We start from the raw sequence: 7,579 nt of genomic DNA on the forward strand, positions 1-7,579 counted from the left end.
CAGAACCCATCAACCCCTAGTCTCATAAGCTGTCCATAGTAAAACATTCAGTTAAAACAAATTAAAGCTGGGCACCAATGGATCATGCCTGTAATCCTAGCTACTCAGGAGGCTGAGATCTGACTATCACAGTTCAAAGCCAGCCCAGGCAGGAAAGTCTGTGAGACACTTATCTCCAATAAAGTACTCAGAAAACCAGTAGTGGCACTGTAGCTCAAGAGGTAGAGTGCTCGCCTTGAGGTGAAGAGCTGAGGGATAGCGCCCAAGCATAGAGTCCAAGCGCCATGACCGAAACCAAAAAGAAAAAACAAAAACACAAATTAAATGTTCTCCACGTTTGTACTGTTTTTCAGTGTTCATGCTAATCACTGACTTTCAAAGCAAACAAGACTTTCTTAATTGCAGTATCCATTGATTAAAATGAGGATTAGGAACATCTGGTGTTTTTTATCTTGAGAACTTGTAAACGCTATTTTAGTAAATGAAGTCTTTATATACTTTTTGAGTTTATGCATCAAAAAATGTTTACGATTCACAAAGTTCAGAACTCTAAACTATTAGAATCTATCTCAACATTGATAGACCATTGTTTTATTTTGGATAAACTAAAGTTGATGACTTATTTATAGATTATTTACTTTATTCCCTATGAGTATTCCCACTCTCCTCTATAGGTCATGATGTGAAGAAGGGTTTTATAATAGATAAATGATATATGATATACTATATGTTCCAAGAGATATATCTAGCTACCTGATTTAAATCCTGTACAGTGTATGCAATTATTAAAAACCTAACATGGAACTCGGGCCCATGGCTGTTGCCTGCATTATTAACTAACTACTCAGAAGGCTGAGATCTGGAGGATTACAATTTGAAGCCAGCCCTGGCAGAAATGTACATGAAACTCCATCTCCAAAATTACTAGAGAATCAGGATACAGACATGTTTTAAGTGGTAGAACACCAGCAAAGAAAGCAGGCTAAGCAAGTGTGGAATCCTGAGTTCAAACTCCAGTTCCACCAAAAATAAAAACATGGGGCTCCATAAATATAATTTTATATTTTATGTATTAATTCAAATATAAAACAATCATGTCCAATTTTTCCATGACTTGAGGGTTTCACTGACATATGTTTCAACAGGAAAACAGCCAGTTGTACTAAATACCTTTTCAGGCCTGAGTGGCATGTCCTGGGGATCAATGCAGGGCCTCGGCACTGTCCCTGAGCTTTTTGCTCAAGGATAGTGATTTATCAGTTGGGCCGCAACACTACTTCTGGCATTTTGGTGATTAATTGGAGATAAGATTCTCATGGAGAGAGTTCCGGGAAGATGGCAGAGGAGAAGCTGGAATCTGAACAAGCTCTCGCATAGAAAGGAGTTTTAGAGTTTCAGTGAACAGTCCTAAGCCAGAGAATCACACCAAGTGTGTCATCACAGGACAGAGAGTTAGACAAGAGAGGGGAAGCCAAGGAAACGCATCAGCTGCCGCTCCGGCGGCGGGGCCGCGGCGGCGACCACCGCCGCGGAGTCATACCTGAGACACAGAGAGTCCAGGACGAAGGAGCCGGACGCAGCGGACGAGCGGATTCTACTCAACACCAACAAGAACCGACAAGGAGCGAACATCTTCATCCTGATGTTTGCAGACCAGAGACGACTCAGGATCCAAGACTCGGCGTGAGTACAAGCCCAACATCCTCACTCCTCAGGGAGCAGAGGAGGGAAGGCCACCCCTCCCCCCCAGCACCGGTGATCTCCATCTTGGATACCGACAAAGCTCGGAGGAGCTGCTAGCTCCAGCTCAGGCCTTGGAATAAAATGAGTCATTTAGCAGGTCACAAGAACTTAACGGCGAAGTGACCTGCCAGACTCAGCTCCATCCAGGGAAAAGCCACCCAGCTCAGGCGCCAGCCATCGGAGTGCCTTGCCTCACTGGGTAACCAGAGCCAGAGGCTGCCCCTCCCTCTAGCAGCCACCACAATCAATTGAAAAACAGAAACCCTGAGAATGGCTCCAGGCTGGGCGCTGTGAGCTTTATCACAAAATAGCCCCAGGGAAAAGCTACTGTTTGTTGAAAGGCCTCAACTCTACCCAGAACCTAGCCTCATCACCACATCCCCCTCTTTTGTGACTCTCAAAGCAGACCACCCTCCCAGAAAACTAACCTGGGAGGGGGATCTCAAAATCTTGGGTAAAGCAGAGCATTTTTCTGCCTCTTCCAACCAACCGACTTAAGAAACCAATCAAGCCACAGGACCTCAAGCTGACCAGAAACTCCAACAAGAGACTGTTTGCAGACAAAAGGGAGATACAGGATTCTTCCCACTCCTTCCCCCCCCCAAAAAAAAAATCAAAAGACTTTTTTTTTTCCTTCTTCTTCTTCTTTTCTCTTTTTTTGCTTGTTTTTTGTTTTTTGTTACCTTATATATATATATATATAAATTTTTTCCCTTCTAAAACTTTTATTAATCTTTAATTTTTGCCTCTTCTGAAAAAATAATTGTTTTCCAGTAACTTTTTTTTTTCTCATCTTATAATTTGTATTTTAGGAATACGTTAATGAGAGTTTTCCTTTCTTTTCTTGTCTTCTTTCTCTTTTTCTTTCTTTCTTAATTATCTTTTTGTTTTTTATCTAGCTCTACTGAACTTCTGATCTTTTCTTCTCCCTTTCCCATCCTTAAAGCTTTTCACACCTCCTCTATGTCCCTCCCCTTCTCTGAACATATTCACATTCCTCTCTAAATAGACGGTCTTTTAACCTCTATAATAACATTAATTTTTACGTTTCTATTCTTTTTCTGGTCTCTCTTTATTCCCCTTTCCGTCTCTTCTTTTTCTCTCTCTCTCTACTTGCATTCTACCCAACTCATTTCCTGCATTGTGATTAGGACATAGTTAACTCTCCCTGTGCCTCCCCACACCAATCTATTCCTATTTTTTACCCACATCTCTCCCTAATCCTAATAATTTCTGGTTTTCCAAATTCTTTTCTGCGGTTCGAAGTCCTTTAACATATAGTCGTTTGATGTTGAATAGATGTATCTGTTGAACTAGATTGTATCTGTAGACTATTGACTGTACAAATGCAAACTTTGGTTGATGGTTGCCTTAAGATAGTGTTCTAGCACAAAACTGGTGCAATCTTTATCTCAAATGGGCCAAGTAAGCCGGAAAAACACAAGAAAAATGGCAAATTCGGGTATCTCAATTCCCAACCTTGATAATCAGGGATTAGAACAGATAAAGAATAATCCAGAGGAGAGTTCCCAAATAGCTCTACAAACACTAATAGCAAACATGATAAATGAGAAGTTTGACAATGTACAAAGGACTCTGTATGAGCGTGATAGGGAGAGAGAGGAGGCATCCCAGAAGTTTATACAGGAATATCATAAGCGTGAGGAAGCTACTCAAAAACTGATACAGGATTTGCGTGAACAACTTGAGAATACTCAAAGAGAAAGGGAGGAATGGCGTGAGCAGGCAGAGAACACTCAAAGAGAACTGCAGGAATCCCACAGAAGGGAGGAAACTAATCAAAGAGTAATTCACGAATTAAGAGACCAGGTAGAGAATACACAAAGATCACTAAAGGCATTCATGGAATCCATTAACAAAGAGCTGAAGGAAGTCAGGGAGACCACAAAGGGAATGCTGAATGGAACCCAACAGAAGGAATGGGAGTCCAAAGAAACCATAACCAATCAACTAAGTGATTTGAGAACAAACACTGAACACCAAATTAAGGAAGTAAAGAAATTCATACAAGACCTAAAACAGAGCTTCAACAAAGAACTTGAAGCCATCAAAGCTGACCAATTAGAAGGAAAAGAGATAAAAAACAAAGTAGAGAGTCTTGACAGCAGGTTAGACCATGCAGAAGATCGAATCTCAGGGATTGAAGACAGCCTAGATATTATAGAGAAAGAACATACAACCATCCAAGACAAGTCCAAGAAATATGATAGGTCTATCCAACACCTGGAAGACACCATCAGAAGGCCCAATCTAAGGATAATGGGTGTAGAGGAGCACCTAGAAACAGAAGTTAATGGTCTAGGAAATTTGTTTAACAGGATCCTAGCAGAGAACTTCCCAAACATACAAAAAGATAGGCCTATTCAGATACAAGAAGCTTTTAGAACCCCAAATAGACCAGACCAGAATAGGACATCCCACCGTCACATTATAATCCACACAGGATCAACCCAGACCAAGGAAAAGATCCTTAAAGCTGTCAAGGAGAAAAGGTTAATCACCTATAAAGGGAAACCAATTAGAATCACCTCAGATTTCTCAGCAGAGACAATCAAAGCAAGAAGAGCCTGGAATGACGTATGCCATGCCCTAAAAACAAACAACTATCAACCAAGAATACTGTACCCAGCTAAACTCTCCTTCATAACTGAAGGCCAAATAAAAACCTTCCATAGCAAAGAAAAATTGAAACAATACATCTCAACCAAACCAGCCCTGCAAAAGATTCTTAAAGATGTCCTACACATAGAAAACCAACAAGAACGCAACAAAGGACAAGAAACTGCACCCAAACTGAGAATCCAAGAACCTTAGGAAGAACCCAGTTTTCACAGCCCCCAAGAAGGTGGATAACATGGCAGGAACCCCCAAATACCTCTCAGTCCTATCTCTTAACGTTAACGGACTGAACTCTCCAATTAAGTGACATATACTGTCTAGTTGGATTAAAAAACAAGACCCTTCTATGTGCTGCCTGCAGGAGTCACATCTTGCCCGTAAAAACAAACATATTTTCAAGGTTAAAGGCTGGAACAAAATCTACCAAGCAAACGGCCCTCATAAACAGGCGGGAGTTGCAATCCTAATATCAGATAAAATAGACTTCAAACTAAAATTCGTGAGAAGAGATAAAGAAGGTCGCTACATACTAATTAAAGGATCTCTCCTTCAGGAGGATATTACAATTCTAAATATCTATTCGCCAAACAATGGAGCACCCAAATTTATCAAAGAAACACTACTTTCCCTCAAATCCCATATAGATCCAAAGACATTAATTGTTGGGGATTTTAACACACCACTCTCCCCACTAGATAGATCAACTTGGCAAAAACTCAACAGAGAAACCGCAGATCTAAACAGCTGCATAGATCAACTAGACTTAACAGACATTTACCGAACATTTCACCCAGCAGCATCAGAATACACGTTCTTCTCAGCAGCACATGGAACGTTTTCTAAAATAGAACACATTTTAGGCCACAAAGCAAACTTGTCTAAATTCAGAAACATTGAAGTTATACCTTGCATTCTCTCTGACCACAAGGGAATAAAATTAGATCTCAACACCAAAAGCCACCAAAGAAAGTCCGGTATCACATGGAGGCTGAACAACACACTGCTGAATCATGAGTGGGTCATGGAAGAGATTAGAAAGGAAATTCAAATGTTCATGCTATTCAACAAAAATGAACACACAAAGTACCAGCTCCTCTGGGACACAGCAAAGGCAGTACTCAGAGGCAAGTTTATAGCTCTGAGCTCCTACATCAACAAATTGGAGAGATCGGAAACTAACAATTTAATGACACATCTAAACCTCCTTGAAAAAGAGCAGCAAGATAAACCCCAATCCAGTAGACGGAAAGAAATAATCAAAATTAAATCAGAATTAAATGAATTAGAATCCAAAAAAACTATAGAAAGAATCAACAAAACAAAGAGTTGGTTCTTCGAAAAACTTAACAAAATTGACAGACCCTTAGCAAACCTTATCAGAAAAAGGAGAGAACACACCCAAATTAATAAACTCAGAGATGAGAATGGAAACATCACCACGGAAACAACCAAGATTCAGAACATTTTAAGGGAATACTTCTCAAAACTTTATGCTAATAAGTTTGAGAACTTGACAGAAATGGACCTTTTCCTAGCAAATATTGACATGCCAAAACTAAACCAAGATGAGTTAAACCAGCTTAACAGGCCCATATCAAGCATTGAAATAGAAACAGCAATAAGAGACCTCCCAGCTAAGAAAAGTCCAGGACCAGATGGTTTTACAGCGGAATTTTACAAGGCCTTCAAAGCAGAGCTCACACCAATACTCCTCCAACTCTTCAATGAAATTGAAAGAGAAAGCTCACTACCGAACACATTCTATGAAGCCATCATAACCCTCATCCCAAAACCAGGCAGGGACTCATCAAAGAAAGAGAACTATAGACCCATTTCTTTGATGAACATTGATGCAAAACTTCTCAACAAAATTTTGGCCAATCGACTTCAACAATTCATCCAAAAAATCATACACCATGATCAAACAGGATTCATTTCAGGGATGCAAAGCTGGTTCAATATACGCAAATCAATTAATATTATTCATCACATCAACAGGAGCAAGAATAAGAACCACATGGTTATCTCAATAGATGCAGAAAAAGCATTTGACAAGATCCAACACCCCTTTATGATGAAGGTTCTGGAAAAATTAGGAATCCATGGAACATTCCTCAATACAATAAAGGCTGTATATGACAAACCTACAGCCAGCATTATACTCAATGGTGAAAAACTAAAGCCATTTCCTCTTAACTCAGGAACAAGACAAGGATGCCCACTCTCTCCACTTCTCTTCAATCTAGTATTAGAATGCCTAGCTACAGCAATAAGACAAGATGCAGACATAAAGGGGATCCAAATAGGGAAAGAAGAAATAAAACTCTCCCTCTTTGCAGATGACATGATCTTGTATTTAAAGAATCCCATAGACTCCACTCCCAAATTACTCAAGCTGATTCAAAACTTTGGCAAAGTAGCAGGTTATAAAATTAACCCCCCAAAATCAATGGCTTTTCTATATGCCAACAATGAGAAAAGTGTGGCTGAAATTAGGAAAGCAACTCCATTTGTAATAGCCCCACAAAAAATAAAATACCTAGGAATTAACTTAACCAAAGAAGTGAAGGACCTCTATGATGAAAACTTTAAAATCTTGAAAAAGGAAATCAACACAGAACTTAAAAAATGGCAAAACCTCCCATGCTCCTGGATTGGAAAGATCAACATCGTGAAAATGGCAATACTTCCCAAGGCTATCTACAAATTCAACGCGATACCTATCAAAATTCCACCCTCATTCTTCAAGGAAATAGAGGAGGCAATCCAAAATTTCATATGGAACAATAAAAGACCCCGAATAGCAAAAACGCTCCTCAACGGAAAGAACACTGCTGGAGGAATATCAATACCAAATTTCAAACTCTACTATAAAGCCATAGTAATCAAAACAGCTTGGTATTGGCATAAGAACAGACCTCAGGACCAATGGAATAGAATTGAAAACCCAGAAATGAACCTACAGACCTATAGCCATCTAATCTTCGATAAGGAAGCTAAAACAATAGAATGGAAGAAAGACAGCCTCTTCAGTAAATGGTGCTGGCAAAATTGGTTAACTAGATGTAGAAAACTAAAGCTAGATCCTTATATATCACCCTGCACCAGAATCAACTCCAAATGGATCAAAGACCTTGAACTCAAAGCAGACACTCTGAAAACATTACAGGATGGAATAGGAGAAACCCTAGGTCTC

Source organism: Dipodomys merriami, unplaced genomic scaffold, assembly GCF_024711535.1.
Source record: "Dipodomys merriami isolate MVZ:Mamm:240054 unplaced genomic scaffold, mDipMer1.0.p SCAF_249, whole genome shotgun sequence".
NCBI classification, from domain to species: domain Eukaryota; kingdom Metazoa; phylum Chordata; class Mammalia; order Rodentia; family Heteromyidae; genus Dipodomys; species Dipodomys merriami.